Below are 19,087 nucleotides of genomic sequence, written 5' to 3' on the forward strand. Positions count from 1 at the left end.
AATATTTAGCCAGTGCATTTAACTAAGAGCCCAGTAACTATAACTTCCTTTCTTATTAGTTACCTGTTAAAAGAAGTATATTTGCTCTTCTGAAGAATTTTAAAAAGCAAAACAAAAACAAAATGAAAAATCTTTGGTGAACACTTTAACTCTTCTTTTGGTTTAAATAGAGTAAGGGGATTCTTTTGATTATTACAATTAATGATTGTCATGTTGTTCAGTAGGCAGATTTTAAATGAATACTTTACTAATTAATATTGTTATATTTTTAAATTTATGCTGATTTTATTTTTACTATATAGCTCTTAAATAATAAAAGATGTAATATCATTCTTTTTTAGAAAATATGTATTTTATACATGAAAGGGTATATTTTATAGTGATTCTTTTCCTGTTGTGAATTAAATATACACACTATAATTCACGTAAGTAAGCATTACTTACATTATATATATTTATTTATATATAATATATACAATATACATTTATAAATATATGAGTATATATATTTATATGTAATATGCATTTTTATATGTATTAAATATAATATACACATAAACATATTTAATAATCTATTTTTAGCAATGGAAACTATTGAATTGCCACTCTTCTAATCTTTGAAACAATAATGATTACTATACAATTCTACTGAGTTAAGAAAGAATCAGTTGAAAATATTATTCCCCAGGCAAATTTAGACTAAGATAACAAAATAAAACAATTTAAATTTAATAATATTATTTCTGAGTAAAGGTGTCATGATTATGATAATAGCTTTTGCACATGTAAATGGTGACAGATACTGATTTATACCAAGTGGGACTGTCTAATAAATTCAGCATTCAACTGAATTTATTTACAAAATAAGCTAACTGATCATTATGTGAAATTATTCTTAAATTGATCTATAAGGTAAAGTGATAACCTTTTATCTACAAGTGATGAACATCTCTGTAAGCCATATTCATATGATATGTCTTTTCCTATAATGATATTTTTCTATATTCACCAAAATATTTCCCTTGTATTACCATTATCCATGTGTATTAACTTAACGTTTGTTGAGTTCATCTTCTAAATAACAGGTTATACCAAATATATGTAATGTAATAAGAGAAAAATTATACTAATTTCCAATTAAAGCATTATATGCTATGTAAAATTACTGAACGTGTAAAACTATGCATGTCAAAATCATTTTGTGAAAATTCATCTCTAGAATCATATTTTTGGCACTATATCCATATCTGTTTAGTTTTCAAAGTAAATATATCTATTACCTAAAACTTACTAAGTAACATTGAAAATTAACTATTACTTAGTGATTTACCAAGCACTGTTCTAAAAATTTTATAAGGAATAACTCAATTGATACTTACATATGACCTAGAAGCAAAATTATTGTGATCCAATTTTACAGGTGAAAAAAATATGTGTCATTTAATTTCAGGGAAACTTACTTCAGTGCATGATTTTTAATAACTATTGTGCATTACTGTTGCTGCTAAATCTATGCATATTTTTCTATGTATATGTACATCGATACAACTATGTATATGTATGCATGACCTTCTCTGTGTGGGTACCTGTTTGTGCATTTTCCATCCAAAAGACATTATCTATGTATTATGTTTCTAAAATCCCTGCCTGACTTGCAATAAAATATAAATTGATCTCTATTTTCCATTTGAATAAACTAGAATCAATTTACTATACTTGTAATCCTTAGGGTCTTAAAAATGCCCAAATAATTCACTCTTAAGTATATTTGAAAGATTTTGCTATCACTTGAGTTTTGCTCTAGGACTAAACTAAAGAACTATTTTGTAATAAAAAAGATCTTTTTTACAATAATGGTTCTTTTCTGTTAAAAAGAAAAGGCTATTTAAATCAATAAACGTCACTTCTGCACTTAAATATCAAAGTTACTTCCCTTAACTTAAAACTATGTTTTTCTGGATTCATAATTATATTTTAAATTCTTGAAGAATCTAGGTGGCAGATAGTAAAAAAAAACAATATCGCATTATATATAGTCTTTTCACTGAAAAAGTAACATGTTGTACAAATATGTATTAATGTTTTCAACATAGTAATAATAAAATCTAAAATGTACCTGTCCTTTTCATTTAAATAAAAGATTCCACACAAATTATATGAGCAGAACACTTTACAAAATTTTAACAATGGATTTTAAGAGTCCAGCAAAGCAAGAGGTAACAAATAAAAGGGATCTAGGTATAAATGCCAACAGTAGGAGGAACTCAGAGGCAGTAAAGATAAAACAAAGCGCACTGGACAGAACTTCACCAAATCGTTTCTAACTAGGTAAACAAGTTTTATCTTCAGTTTCATTATCATCCATTATTAAATGCTGAAGTTAATCTTAGAAAGTACACACTTGTTTGCTTTCTCCCCTTGACTTTCCTTTCTCATCTTTAAAATGGGTGTAAGTCGCATCTCTCTTACACAATCATTGTGATGTCAAGTTAAATAAAATGCAAATTAGATTTAGGGGATAAAGTAATAAGTCAAATTAAAGTCTAATCACAAATTCTGGTACAGAGTGACAAATAGTAAAATATTTGTTTTGTTTATTTTTTATTACTTTCTTTTACAGATGAATTGATGAGAGTCAAAACAACATTGCAATTAAATGTTGTAAGATCTGGGACTCATAGTATAGGCTTCTTTGCTCTAGTGCAGATAGCAGGTTTCTAATAGTTTAACACAAAGGCATTAAAAAATGAAAATTTATACTCAAAATGAAAAGAGAAGTTGTGATTAATATGATTAGTGAACTCTAACAGGCAATATCGCTATAGCAACACTTCATTCAATCAAAAAGAGGAAGAGTAGCAAGCAATAATTAAAGTCCCGTATTGATCAAGGAGCCAAGTCTCTTGGAAGGCAGTGCAGAGTATCAGAATGACTCATGGCTTTTAGTGATGTAAAGAAATAAAGCCACATGAAGCAAAATAGACCATAGGAAATAATTCCATATCAGGCCTACCTGTCCATCACCAGCTCCCGGAGTTTACCCAAACTCATGTCCATTGAGTCAGTGATGCCATGTATTCCACACAACATCTATAAAAAGAATTAAGTAGAGTGTATTTATTAGAAAAAGCAAAAGAACTACTGTCACAGACACGGATTTAGACATTTCTTAAAACTTGTCAACCTAAAAGAGGAAACACGAATCAACAATTTTCAGGAGCTTGCCCCAGAAGTCACTACTGACATTAAATATACTGAATATAAAAGAATGAGCAAAATATCTATTTACTCTACTTTTTATCATTGAATATTGATTTCTTGCATGTGGTAGGAGATTAGAACATTTATATTGTTACATATAATTTCAACAGCATGCACTTATTCCTGTATTGTAAGAGAAAAAGAATTATTTGGCTTAAGGTAATAATGAAGATTCAAAATTAGATAGATGTATTACCCATCTGTAGAAAAGTTCAATGTATTCAACAGTATTTAATACCTAATTACAATTAGTCTTTCAAATTTAAAAGAATTAGGCAAGAACTAACAAAAGAAAATTAAATAAAAAGTATGTGTTGTGCACCTCAAATGGCTTAAAGCAAATTATAGACTCTTTCATTAAAGTATGTATAAATGCTTTATAACAAAATTATTGAATAAGTAACATTGTGATTTTTAGAATTATTTTCTTTAGCTGCTTATTATTTTGTATTTGCATTCTATTCAGTCTATAACAAAGTAGCTAAATATCATGATCTATAATCTTTCTAGTTTATATAAAATAAATTGAAGAGCATGTAAAGATATTTAAACAGTGATAAAAGTTTTTAATTCCCACTATATACATACTTTAAATAAAGTTAAATTTGCATTAATAATCCTATACCCTATTATATTAATTACAGCATAAAACACAGTATATAATGTTTACACTGAAGGGGAAGTTTAGATGACTTAAGCTGAAATTATAAATATATACAATACATAGATAAATGTGGCATGTGTGTATGCAATACAGGTGGGTAGATAACTGTAAAGATATGCAGATGATAGATAAATAGAATTTGATGATGATAGAATTTGGGAGTGGTGGGGTGAGAATGGCAAAGGAATTTATTTTAGATGCAATTTAATGTTAAAGCTGAGGAATTCAATTATTAAACTTGGTATTTTTCAGATAAGGAGACTGAGGTGCAGAGAGTAAATTCTGAGGGTCATATGAATTAGATGAATTTCACATTAATAAAATAGTTTTCATTAACTGAATTCTCTAAAATGGTGTAAGTTCATTCTCTGAGCTATGCACAACTAAAAGAGATGTAAAGTTAAGAATAGGTTATTTTCAAAATGATAAACTGAAATTTTTAGCTTTTGGCTCTATCTCTCAGATGGTAGTATGCCATAGGGAAATATTCCAGTAAGTTTTAGAATAACTCATACTTGTCAAAAAAATGTGCTTTATTTTGTCTATTCAACTTTCACTAAGCAATTCAAACAATATACACTTGTATGCATTCCTAAATGTATGTTTTTGTCTAGGCATCATATTATAGCATAAATTCTTAAATCTTATAAAATAATTTTTTAAACATGGTAACTAAGTATATACTTACAGTCAGAATTATTTGCCATGTGCACCAAAAAATGACATATTTAGATTTTACAAGAGAACTTCAGAGTCATAGTTTGCTCTTCCACATGCTAATATGGCAGCAGGAAATTTGCAACATATTTGAACAAGGCAGTCATTCCATCTAATACTGTAGACAGACATATTTTTATCTATTAACCATTGTATTAAACATGAAGCACAGAGGTAAGAAAATATCTAACACATATTTGGCTGCTTAAGTGAGCATCCTGCAACTACTAAGCAAATTAAAAATATATTCATAATGACTCTATGCAACCCTAAGTTTTTATTTTTTACTTATTTTTATTGTAGTATAGTTGATTCACAATATTGTGATCATTTCTGCTGTACAGAAAAGTAAATCAGTTATATATATGAAATACCCACTGTTTAGGTGGTTCTATTTCCATATTGTTCATTATAGAGTATTGAGCAGAATTCTCTGTGTTATACAGTAGGTTCTTATTCAGTTCAGTTCAGTCGCTCAGTCGGGTCCAACTCTTTGCAGCCTCATGAACTGCAGCATGCCAGGCCTCCCTGTCCATCGCCAGCTCCTGGAGTTTACCCAAACTCATGTCCATTGAGTTGGTGATGCCATTCAACCATCCCATCCTTGATTGTCACGTTTTCCTCCTACCCTCAATCTTTCCCAGCATCAGGGTCTTTTCAAATGAGTCAGCTGTTTGCATCAGGTGGCCATTAGTTCTTATTAGTTATTTAATTTATATACAGTAGTGATAGTATTATGTATTTGTTAATCTTAATCTGCCAATTTAAAGTCAGAAAATCTTTGCATGATGTGTAAAGGCATTAAAAAAGAGTGAAAAAATTACTTAGGCAAAGATACTAGTCTGTTACCCAGAAAAGAAATCAGAAATAAGTTGTCAAGAATGAAAAAGCTATGCATGAAAAATATGAAAATGAACACTGAAAATAATACCTACAGCTATGTCAAAATAATAAAATTTGCATATTATTGCAAAATAACATATCTAACATAAAAGCCATTAGAAATACCAGAAATGCCAGGATATATATGAAAGCAGTGGTCCAACTGGAAAAAATTGAAATAGGGGCTGAGTTGAACAACTGACTGGTTTTTGGAAATTTGTGGTACGTGGGAGAAAGAGAGAAAAATATTTAAAACATTCTCCCATGAATAAAATGTGGTTACATCTCCCCCTACACTACCAAGCAAATTAAATTTTCTGTTATCCTTTAATCATACATATTTAATTATAATGTGGTAAAACTCTATGCTATTTTTTCCAATTTTCAAAAAATATAACAGAAAATTAAAAGTTTTATTATAACAATAAAACAGAACACTAACCTTATAAATGTCTGCACTGTAAAAGCAATAGAATTGTTAAAAGTTATTGGAACATCTCAGAGTCAAAAGAAATAGTAGAAGTAAGACAGATAACATTAAATTACTTAACTTACACAGCCAGTTGTCAAAAGATATAGTATAAAATAAATAACTAGACAAAAGTTTAAGTTTATGGTTAAGTGTACAGAGGTAATGAAAAAGGAAAGTTTCTTCTTTTGGAAATGGCAGACTTCTTAACAAGCATTAACCCGCCTGTTCAAAACAAATGAAAAACTGGAAAATCTGGGCAAAATCTAAACAATGCCTGAATAAAATGTACAGCTAATAAGGCAATGAAAATTCATGAAAATGAGATGAGATACTCATTTTCTTATACTTTTCAAGTATAAGAAAACTCAGAAACATTGGGTTTCCCTGGTGGCTCAAGTGGCAAAGAATCTGACTGCAATGGGAGAAATCCCCATTCGATCCCTGGGTGGAGAAGATCCCCTGGAGAAGGGAATTAGCCTACTGTTGAGGTCCTTTAATGGACCAGAACCTGGGGGTCCGGAGTCGACCAATAAGAAAGTAAAGCAGACAAAGAGGCTGATATGCCTTGGTTTACGCAGAAGGCCCCTGGCACGGGGCTTGCTCTGTTCACAGAGGCCTCAGGCGCCCTCTCGATGGGGTGAATACACAGAGCGCCTTCTCTAGAGGGTCTTAGAAGCCCCAGCAGGAAAGTGAACTCAGAGAGCCTCTGTGCTCCAGGGGATCAGCCTGAAAAAGAGAGAGAGGGAGAGAGAGAGAAAGAGAAAGAAAGACACGGGGATCAGAGCTCTGATGGAGCAAAACTGTTTTAATCAACATGGTGTGGGCATATATACTGTCTTACAAGGTAGTTATTCTCAGCAAAGATGAAGATGAAAATTCCAGACTTACAAAACATAGGCAATCCATATTAAAGAGAGAGAGAGAGTTGTAAACAGTCACATTTACCATATGGTTCACAAGAAGGAAGAGGGTACTTATCACCATATAGAAAAACTAATGAAGGAAATGCCTGGATTCCTCAGCCCCCAGGAGTGGCTTGCCTCTCCTCTTAATTCCTGAGTATTCAGGAGTTAATGAGGAACAAAGAATTCCTGACAGATCCAAAACAGCACACAGGAAGCCTCCTGTTAAATGCTTCCTGACAGCCTACAATTTTGGAACACTTTCCCTCTAAAACTGCTACCCAATATAACAGCCACTAGCTTCATGTTGAATATTTAAATTTTAATTAATTAATTTAACGAAAGCAACAATTTAGTTCCTTGGATGCACGAGTATGTTAATTGCTCAAAAATCTCACAAGGTCAGTATCTACCACGTTGTAAAGCACAGATAGAAAACATTTCATTGTGACAGAGGTTTCTATTGGATAGTGCTAGGGAGAGGGTTTTCTGTCGATTAAAGGAGAGACAAAGTTATGGCTGTGATACAGTTGGTAAGGAACTCACCTGCCAATGCAAGAGACACAAGAAACACAGGTTTGATCCCTAGGTCGGAAAGATCCCCTGGAGTTGGAAATGGCAAGCCACTCCAATATTCCAGCTGGGAAAATTCCATGGAGAGAGGAGCCTGGTGGACTATAGTCCATGAGGCTGCAAAGAATCTGACATGATTGAGCACACACACACAAAATATCCCATACAAGGCTGAGAAGCAGTGCAAAGATTTGGACAAACTCATGGAATCAGGACAGCTAAACTGTAGATCAATGTCAGCCAAGAACAGTGATCCATGACAAAAACTCCGTTTTCTTTTTTGTGGGAAGAGGGAATTCCAAAAGGATATACCTATGAATAAGAGTAAACCAGATATAAACTATTCCTTGCATAGACTGGGCTCACATTCAAATTGTCTCAATACCTGTAATTGTGTGAGAGGGAAATCAGATAGCTCAAGTTGTTAGTATCCGACACAGATAAAAAAAATTAAGTAGAGATAGATGGATAGTTATAGATATATATATTTAGATAGATTATTTCTGAAGAAAGATAAAGTTTGTTCAGTCCTCAGGTTATTTCCACATTTTCTCTTTAACATCCTGAACAGACTTAGAAACTTACAAACAGGAGGGGATATGGAATGTTTATAAAAACTAAGAAGAAAATAGACATATAACTTAAAATAACCATGCCCACTACTCTCAAAAGTTTAGGAAGTCTTTACTATAATACTATCATCTTTACTAAAATCTTTTATATACTACTAAATCTTTACTATATATCTTTACTATAATACTATAATACTAAAAACTATTTCTGAAAACAAATTTAACATCAACAATAGTAGTTTCTACTATTGACAAAATATCATATAAAATTTAAAAGTTGATGTTTCATTTAATATCATATTTGAGGGAGATGAATTGAGAAATAGTGACTAAAAGGCAGATCAGAAAAACCATCCAGAATAAGAAAGAAAAATAAAAAATGAGTGATACCTTCTATTCCTATTATCTCATTTTTCTGCAACTGTACATTCCATGATTCTAAGATAAATGATTTCTGGGGAGGAAGAGTACACAACTGACAGAGAAAGTTCAGCATGAGTTCATGAGAGAGTGCTTTGTATGGGCTACTGTGACTCTGTTCTCTTCTGTGATTAATTACTCTTATTACTAGGATCTACCACCAGGCTTTGTGTACTATTGGGATTAAATATGAGTTGAAGCAATTAAATAAATAAATGATAAAATTATTGACAATATAGAAGAAAATATATGATGTTTAGAGATCTGGTTGTGGTCTAAACAGAGCTCTGAAGCAAAGAAGAATAGAATAAGGCCTAAGAAATATTTGAAGAGATAATAAATGAAATTTACTTTTCAAACATCATAAAATAAATTAAACCACACATTCAAGAAACTCTACAAACCTAAAACAAGAGAAATGAACACTTACCTTACCTGCCCTTATCATAATATAAGATCGTGATGATACGTCTAAAAATGAAACACATAAGCAAATTTCTAAAAGCTTTCCAGTAATTCTACCCCTGAACAAAACAATTTATTTTCAAAGAAATAATTAGATTTCAGATGATTTCTCAGAAGAAACAATTGTGATCAGAAGACAACAGAAGAGAAAATAACAGCTAATTTAAGAGCCAACTCATTGGGAAAGAACCTGATGCTAGGAAACACTGAAGGGAAAAGAAGGAGGTGGCAGAGAATGAGATGGTTAGATAGCATCACTGGTTAGATAACATCAATGGTCATGAATTTGAGCAAACTGCAGGAGATAGAGGAGGACAGAAGAACCTGGTGTGCTACAGTCCATGGGGTCACAAACAGTTGGACATGACTGAACAACTTAACAACAACTACAATATATATGTTAAAGACAACCTCCAAAATATGAATGAAAAATGTTTTTTAGACAAAAAATAGATAATTGATCCCCAAGAGAGTTTATTAAAATAAAGAGCACTTTATGAGCAGAAAAGAAATATTCTGAAGTGGAAATTCAGAGATACAGGGAAAAATATAGAAAATTGAAAGAAAAAATGAGACTCTCTCTAAAAATCAATATCTATAATGCCTTGATACATTAAATTAAGATGGATTTAAAATATAGGATCAGAATCATATGTAAATTCGAGTAGTGTTCCTGGAGTATAATATTCTAAGTTCCTGAGTTGTCTGTGAAGAAATAAAAGTAGCAATTAACATTAGCTAATGACATGTCAATTTAAATTAAAGTTGATTATTCAAGAAAGAAGGGCATAACTATTTTCTAAGATCATTAAAAGTAATCAGTGCAGGAAATATAAAGAGAAGAGTTAATCTCTATATATCTATAAGGAATTAAACTGAGCAGGTTAGAAGTCTTTTTGTACCTCTTTCGTTTTTATTTCCATGTATATGCACTAGGTCCTTCAGTATATAACACAGAAATTTTTATTTTTAAGTAGATGAAAAAGAATAGTCAATGTTAATGTAAATCAACATTTAAATTTAAATGACTGTTGTTCACAAGCTAAAATCTTAATAAACGATGAAATGTATTTGGAAAGGTAAACGTTATTTGCAATGAAGTAGGCTAGATAGCAGCTTCCCAGGTGGAGCTAGTGGTAAAGAACCTGCCTGCCATAAGAGATGTGGGTTTGATCTCTGGGTTGAGAAAATCCCATGGAGGAGGGCATCGCAACCCACTCCAATATTCTTACCTGGAAAATCCCATGGACAGAAGAGCCTGGCAGACTATGGTCCAAAGGGTCGCAAAGAGTCGGACATGACTGAAGCAACAGCATGCATGCACTCAGGTTAGATAGCAAAATCAACTGACATAAACTTTAAATAAGAAAAATGCTTCAAAGAATGAAAACTAATTTATCTAGATTTTGCAGTAAATATTTAGGGAAAATGGCACCACTGTACACCAGCCATTCATGTTTTGGGTATTGCAGAAGTAAGAGCAGTAACAGTGGTGTTCTCAGTGGTGGTTCATAGGGCGGGCTTAATATTAGGATAAAAGTGAAAAGGTAATATTTTTTGAATACTTTGCAGTAAGGATAATGCATTTGCATCAGTTTGAGGACTCTAAGAACAGTGGAAAAAGTTGTGAGTGGAGGAAGTAGGCAATTTTTACCTAAGAAAGAACTATGATGCCACTAAGTCTCTTAATATATATGTTCCACTGGGGCTTTGACGTTTAAAAGATTAAGGGTAAAAGTGTCACTAGATCCTGGTAAATAGAGCTTAAATTTCCTGTTATCTAAGTCCCAGGAGGCCAGCACAGCTACAGAAAAACAGTTTGTTGACCGATCTGCTTCCACGGGGACTTCTGCCTTGTTGACTGGAAATGGAATTTGCTATTTCAGAACATTTTCATCTATTTAGAGAATTAAGAGTGAATCACAATGGATTAGAAGACATGTAATGGTTATTAAAAGATGTTTGCTCCTTGGAAGAAAAGCTATGACAAAACTACACAGTGTATTAAAAAGTAGAGACATCACTTGGCCAACAAAGGTCTGTAAAGTCAAAACCATGATTCTTCTATTAGTCATGTATGGATGTGAGAGTTGGACCATAAAGAAGGCTGAGCAATGAAGAAACGGTGTTTTTGAACTGCCGTGCTGGAGAAGACTCTTGAAAGTCCCTAGAACAGCAAGAACAAGCCAACCAATCCTAAAGGAAATCAATCCTGAATATTGTTGGAAGGACTAATGCTGAAGCTGAAGCTCCAATACTTTGGCCACCTGATGTTGCACAGGCGGCTGTGACCAGAGCACATAGTGCGGCTGAGAGGAGCCACCCTAAGTCCGAGGTCAGGGGCAGAAGCCCGGAGGACGCCATGCCCGAGGGGCAGTGGCCAAGATGAGTTACCCCATGTCCTAGGTCAGGGACAGCAGCTGGGAGGAGGAACCACATGTCCAAGGGGTGGTGGCTGTGCGGGCACAGGAGGGCCTAGAGGAGCTATTCCAAGCTCAAGGTCAGGGGGCGGTGGTGAGGAGATACCCCTCATTCAAGGTAAGGAGCAGCAGCTGCACTTTGCTGGAACAACCGTGAAGAGATACCCCACGTCCAACATAAGAGAAATCCAAGTAAGACGGTAGGTGTTGCAAGAGAGCATCAGAAGGCAGACACACTGAAACCAAAATCACAGAAAACTAGTAAATCTAATCACACTAGGACCACTGCCCTGTCTAATTCAATGAAACTAAGCCATGCCTGTGGGGCCACCCAAGACGGACGGGTCATGGTGGAGAGGTCCAACAAAATGTGGCCCACTGCAGAAGGGAATGGCAAACCACATCAGTATTCTTGCCTTGAGAACCCCATGAACAGTATGAAAAGGCAAAATGATAGGATACTGAAAGAGGAACTCCCCAGGTTAGTAGGTGCCCAATATGCTACTGGAGATCAGTGGAGAAATAACTCTGGAAAGAATGAAGGGATGGAGCCAAAGCAAAACAATACCCAATTGTGGATGTGACTGGTGATAGAAGCAAGGTCAGATGCTGGAAAGAGCAATATTGCATAGGAACCTGGAATGTTAGCTCCATGAATCAAGGAAAATTGGAAGTGGTCAAACAGGAGATGGCAAGACTGAACGTCGACATTCTAGGAATCAGCGAACTAAAATGGACTGGAATGGGTGAATTTAACTCAGATGACCATTATATCTACTACTGTGGGCAGGAATCCCTTAGAAGAAAAGGAGTAGCCATCATGGTCAACAAAAGAGTCCAAGATGCAGTACTTGGATGCAGTCTCAAAAATGACAGGATGATCTGTTCATTTCAAGGCAAACCATTGAATATCACAGTAATCCAAGTCTATACCCCAAGCAGTAATGCTGAAGAAGCTGAAGTTGAATGGTTCTATGAAGACCTAGAAGACCTTTCAGAACTAATGTCCAAAAAAGATGTCCTTTTCATTATAGGGGACTGGAATGCAAAAGTAGGAAGTCAAGAAATACCTGAAGTAACAGGAAAATTTGGCCTTGGAATACAGAATGAAGCAGGGCAAAGGCTAATAGAGTTTTGCCTAGAGAACGCGCTGGTCATAGAAAACACACTCTTCCAACAAAACAAGAGAAGACTCTACATATGGACATCACCAGATGGTCAACACCAAAATCAGATTGATTATATTCTTTGCAGCCAAAGATGGAGAAGCTCTTTACAGTCAGCAAAAGCAAGACCAGGAGCTGACTGTGTCTCAGATCATGAACTCCTTATTGCCAAATTCAGACTGAAATTGAAGAAAGTAGGGAAAACCACTAGACCATTCAGGTATGACCTAAATCAAATCCCTTATGATTACACAGTGGAAGTGAGAAATAGATTTAATGGACTAGACCTGATAGACAGAGTGCCTGATGAACTATGGACAGAGGTTCATGACATTGTACAGGAGACAGGGATCAAGACCATCCCCATGAAAATAAATGCAAAAAAGCAAAATGGCTGTCTGGGGAGGCCTTACAAATAGCTGTGAAAGAAGAGAAGTGCAAAGCAAAGGAGAAAAGGAAAGATACAAGCATCTGAATGCAGAGTTCCAAAGAATAGCAAGGAGAGATAAGAAAGCCTTCCTCAGCGATCAATGCAAAGAGATAGAGGAAAACACAAGAATGGAAATGACTAGAGATCTCTTCAAGAAAATTAGAGATACCAAGGGAACATTTCATGCAAAGATGGGCTCATTAAGGACAGAAGTGGTAAGGACCTAAGAGAAGCAGAGATATTAAGAAGAGGTGGCAAGAATACACAGAAGAACTATACAAAAAATATCTTCATGACCAAGATAATCACAATGGTGTGATCATCACCTAGAGCCAGACATCCTGGAATGTGAAGTCAAGTGGGCCTTAGAAAGCATCACTACGAACAAAGCTAGTGGAGGTGATGGAATTCCAGTCGAACTGTTTCAAATCCTGAAAGATGATGCTGTGAAAGTGCTGCACTCACTATGCCAGCAAATTTGGAAAACTCAGCAGTGGCCACAGGACTGGAAAAGGTCAGTTTTCATTCTAATCCCAAAGAAAGGCAATGCCAAAGAATGTTCAAACTACTGCACAACTGCACTCATTTCACACGCTAGTAAAGTAATGCTCAAAATTCTCCAAGCCAGGCTTCAGCAATACGTGAATGGTGAACTTCCAGATGTTCAAGCTGGATTTAGAAAAGACAGAGGAACCAGAAATCAAATTGCCAACATCTGCTGGATCATCGAAAAAGCAAGAGAGTTCCAGAAAAACATCTATTTCTGCTTTATTGACTATGCCAAAGCCTTTGACTGTGTGGATCACAATAAACTGTGGAGAATTCTGAGAGAGATGGGAATACCAGACCACCTAACCTGCCTCTTGAGAAACCTATATGCAGATCAGGAAGCAACAGTTAGAACTGGACATGGAACAACAGACTGGTTCCAAATAGGAAAAGGAGTGCATCAAGGCTGTATATTGTCACCCTGCTTATTTAACTTCTATGCAGAGTACATCATAAGAAACGCTGGGCTGGAAGAAGCACAAGCTGGAATCAAGATTGCTGGGAGAAATATCAAGAACCTCAGATATGCAGATGACACCACCCTTATGGCAGAAAGTGAAGAGGAACTAAAAAGCCTCTGGATGAAAGTGAAAGTGGAGAGTGAAAAAGTTGTCTCAAAGCTCAACATTCAGAAAACGAAGATCATGGCATCTGGTCCCATCACTTCATGGGAAATAGATGGGGAAACAGTGGAAACAGTGTCAGACTTTATTTTTTTGGCTCCAAAATCAGTGCAGATGGTTACTGCAGCCATGAAATTAAAAGATGCTTAAACTCCTTGGAAGGAAAGTTATGACCAACCTAGATAGGATATTCAAAAGCAGAGACATTACTTTTCCAACAAAGGTCCATCTAGTCAAGGCTATGATTTTTCCAGTGGTTATGTATGGATGTGAGAGTTGGACTGTGAAGAAGGCTGAGTGCCGAAGTATTGATGCTTTTGAACTGTGGTGTTGGAGAAGACTCTTGAGAGTCCCTTGGCCTCAAGGAGACCTAACGAGTCCATTCTGAAGGAGATCAGCCCTGGGATTTTTTTTGTAGGAATGATGCTAAAGCTGAAACCGGAAGGTGGTAAAGGACAGGGAAGTTTGGCATGCTGCAGTCAATAGGTTTGCAAAGAGTTGGAGATGATTGGGTGACTGAACAACAATAATAGTTATTACTGGAAGCTATATCAATACAGCTTATTATTAGTTATTGTTTTTTACTTAGACCTAAACTACTTGTAGTTTATCCCAATCCTTTCAATTTCTTCTATCTAGCTAAAGGTGTTTCCCTAAATTCACTACAACTTTGTAATTTCTGGGGAAACGATTCCTGCTCCTGGACTACAGGTATCCAGTTCTGGTCAATAAAATGTTAGGGAATATATTCTTGGATGCTTCAGAACAATCTTTTTTTCCTAATAACAATAATTTGAGATACAGAAATACTCTTTTACATACAGTGGCATTTTTTACCATGTAGGACTGCCATAGCTATCCTGCGGCCATGCATGGAAGGCCAAAGAGATACACTCTCTGCTAAAAAAAATACTGGAAACTGCTTATTAATACTTAATTAATTCTGCCATTAAACAATGGTAGGAGGAACCCCTCTTCCTAATTCCATGCTTTAGAAGGGCATCACTCTGTTCTTCTCAGGAATCTCCCCATTCACCCCTTCCCTCACCAAGATGTGCATGTGAAGTGAAGTGAAGTGAAGTTGTTCAGTCAGGTCCGACTCTTTGCCACCCCATGGACTGTAGCCTACCATGCTCCTCCACCCATGGGATTTTCCAGGCAAGAGTGCTGGAGTGGGTTGCCATTTCCTTCTCCAGAGGACCTTCCCAACCCAGGGATTGAACCTGGGTCTCCTGCATTGTAAGGCAGATGCTTTACCATCTGGGCACCAGGGAAGTCTGTGCATGTACTTGTGCACAATGGACCATACACACAGGTCTCCCCTCTTTCCTAATAATGTTTGACTAGAGTTGTTACTATCCAGAAGTTTGCTCTTTTTCTAGGGTACCCCTTTCTAGGTTTCTTGGTTATAGAAACCATGATTCTATGAAGACATTTTTATTCTATACCAATTGACTTTCCCAGTTTGCCTGCTTCTTCAGTTCTGAGTTTGGAATATAGGAGACAGAAAAGCCAGGCAACTCACAGCCATATCAGTTCTTGGGCCCCAATATCAGTGGATCTGCATTCTTTTCTCCACCATTCAGAGTCTTCTTATATTGTCTGCCTTTCAGAGTCTTCTTATATTTGCTTTAGATATAATATGCCGCACCTTTGTTTGTACTTAGCACCCACAGGAGAGACAGAAATCACCTCTGAACAACCTTATATCAAAAAAGTTGTCAAGGGATAGCTATCCAGTATGTAGTCTGAGACTTTATCTGCAGACTAGGGTTCTAAATGTGTGTACAAAAGTCCGCATGAGTAGTCATGGAGCCTGAGATGGGAAAAGAAAGGAAGCAGGACAAGGATTGGAGATCAGCTTTGCACACACTACCATTATCTGAAACGGAATTCAAAGGAGAAGGAGAAACCTAAATTAAACGTTCATCCTTTAGATTTCTACAAGGGCTTTTGCTAAAGAATATAGTCAAATTATTTAATGCAATGTTAGGGAATATATTAACAGATTATTTAATTGATTTTAACTACCAAATACATATGATATGAATGTGTGTGTGTGTGTGTGTGTGGTATGTTTGTATGACAGGCCTATCAGTGAGTATTCTATTTCAAAATTAATTTTATAACTACTAGAACATTATATACCTCAATTGTTGCTAAAAATATGGCTAGTAAATATTTTAGCCCCTTGTCATTAAATTCTGATTATTGCATTAAATTCTGATTACTGCATCATCATGGAAAAGCTTACATTTTTAAGGGGAATTTGAAATAAGAAACCAATATTGTCCCCCAAATAAGAAGTATTGGCTTTTTAGCTGAGTCTTAGACATCAATACATTTTTCTACACTTAAGATTTGGGCTGTCCCAGAAAGGTTAGGATTTGCCTGGTGGCTCAGATGGTAAAGCATCTGCCTACAATGCAGGAGACCCAGGTTCAATCCCTGGGTAGGGAAGATCTCCTGCAGAAGGAATGGCAACCCACTCCAGTATTCTTGCCTGGAAAATCCCATAGACAGAGGAGCCTGGTAGGCTACAGTCCATGGGGTCACAAGGAGTCAGACATGACTGAGTGACTTCACTTACTAGCATGTGAGATGAGTGCAATTGTGAGGTAGTTTGAACATTTTTTGGCATTGCCTTTCTTCAGGATTGGAATGAAAACTGAACTTTTCCAGTCCTGTGGAAAGAGTTGGACATGACTGAGCGACTTCACTTTCACTTTCAGAAAGGTTAAGCTTTAAAGACTTAAAACTTCTGTTCCATAATCATATTTGTTTGCTACATTAACACTCCAAAAGTTTGTATTATCCCTATGGAAATATTGTTTCCCTCTACAAATATGTTTTAATGTAAGCTAGATCATAATGAAATTTAACATGCAGATTTCAGTTAGTAAGGAATAATTAAAACTAATTGCTTTCCAAGCCCAATCAAGAAATATAAGTTAGTTGAGGACTGACAGTTTTGGAATACAAAATAAATATGCCTTTTACTTATTGTAACTAATTGAATTTGTAATTATTCAGTACTTTCCCTAAGCACTTAAAAAACACTTTTTAAGTCAGTTTCCTGTGAAGTAGTGCAGTAAGTGATCATCAGCCACATTCCTCAAACAGAAAACACAGGGTAACAGAACTTATGGCTTCCTTTTTATATTACGTTTATATTAACTTAGCTGAAACTTTCCAGCAGATACTAAAAATGATCCAAAGACTGCAATAAGGTATTCATTTTTTTAAATAAAACTATTAGAAAACCATAAAGTGTTAATGAATATACATGGGGATTCCTCTTAACATGAATAATAATAACTTTACACTTTCACTGGGATGTTTAGGGAAAACAGTATTGTTTGAAGTCAGTTTTATATATCTGACCCGGTCATATATATGAGTGTTTCCTTGATTAAAGAAGCTGGGTAGAAATATGCTAGATGACATGTTAGTACAACATTGACCTATACATCTTAGATTGCCTAGAGGACTGTCACTTTTTTAAAAAATTTTCACAACTTGGGATGAAGAACTGAAGCTGCTTAAATATCTGTTAAAATAAACTGGGATTAAAAAAAAATAGAGCTATTATTTTATATAGGAGGAAATGTTGATCTTATTCTGAAGTGTTTATCAGCTATAGCTTTTAGTCTAATTCAAGGTGGATCTTTTATTATTACATTCTTAAAGTTGGTGAAATACTTCTTTATGTGTGAAATATTTCCCTTCTAAAACTTAACTGAATAAAATCAACCACTAAAATAACTGGTAGCCTCTATTGTGCTGCTGCTGCTGCTAAGTCACTTCAGTCGTGTCCGACTCTATGTGACCCCATAGACGGCAGCCCACCAGGCTCCCTCGTCCCTGGGACTCTCCAGGCAAGAACACTGGAGTGGGTTGCCATTTCCTTCTCCAGTGCATGAAAGTGAAAAGTGAAAGTGAAGTCGCTCAGTCGTGTCCGACCCTTAGCGACCCCATGGACTGCAGCCCATCAGGCTCCTCCGTCCATGGGATTTTCCAGGCAAGAGCACTGGAGTGGGGTGCCATTGCCTTCTCCGAGCCTCTTTTCTAGTGGCAGTGTAAACAAGGGCCTGGAGCAAACAGTCTTCATCCTTGGCACTGATTAGTCTTATTGGTGACAGAGGCAACAGAAGATAAAACTACTTTCTCACCTATGGAAAGAGGTTCCCTAGTTTCAGGAATACCTAGGGAGCCCTTATAAATAAATTCTGAATGGTTCCCTTGCCCTCACTTAATAAACGTGCTGTTGCTTTTCCATTACAAATGCTCAGCACCGGATTTGCCAGATTAAGCTTCAAAAGAAACACAATAAAAGCAGTAAGTCCCCAAAAGTAAAAGAGATCATGGTGGAAGTTATATTGTATAGTGATAAAGTTTGCCTCATTATAATTTTGTATATTTAAGAAGGTTTAGTCACTAAATGATTTTGAATTAAAAATTAGAAAAAGAATCATGCCATCATAAACTTACATTTATTTTAAGGAAGATCATATAAACATCTCTGTTTTTTTCTTTAGCCAATTATATACTTGTCTTCATTTTTTTTTTAAAGTAGAAGTTCTCTTCAAATTATTTTAGTTGAAAGGTAAATTGTTTTCTTATTAAGGATTAATTTACAAATCTTAGGATATTGTGTTTTTATATTTAAGAGAGACAGTAAAAACAGATCTATCCCACTGGAACCTGAATACAGGCACATGATTCAACTGCTATTCTTTTGTATGAAGAATAATTATCCTGGTAATTATATTCTTCGGAATATTATTAAATGTATTCATTTTTAATTAGTTAGGCTAATCTTTATCTTATAACAGTTAAGTGAAAATGACATTAATAACTTCATTATACTTGGGTTACATTCCATATCTTCGTTTAGCATGGCTTTGAACATCTCCAAAATGTCAGATTCATAGTATATTATAATATTGAATTTCACCTGTTTTGTAGCAT

General features: G+C 35.2%; 1 non-coding gene across 1 annotated transcript; it reads left to right on the forward strand.

The window, feature by feature from the left end:
• The first annotated feature begins 16,504 nt into the window (after positions 1 to 16,504).
• TRNAC-ACA (transfer RNA cysteine (anticodon ACA)) lies at positions 16,505 to 16,576 on the forward strand. Its single transcript has one exon. It is a non-coding gene; the product is annotated as a tRNA-Cys (tRNA).
• The last annotated feature ends 2,511 nt before the right edge of the window (positions 16,577 to 19,087 follow it).

The sequence above is a fragment of the Budorcas taxicolor genome, chromosome 9 (assembly GCF_023091745.1).
Source record: "Budorcas taxicolor isolate Tak-1 chromosome 9, Takin1.1, whole genome shotgun sequence".
NCBI classification, from domain to species: domain Eukaryota; kingdom Metazoa; phylum Chordata; class Mammalia; order Artiodactyla; family Bovidae; genus Budorcas; species Budorcas taxicolor.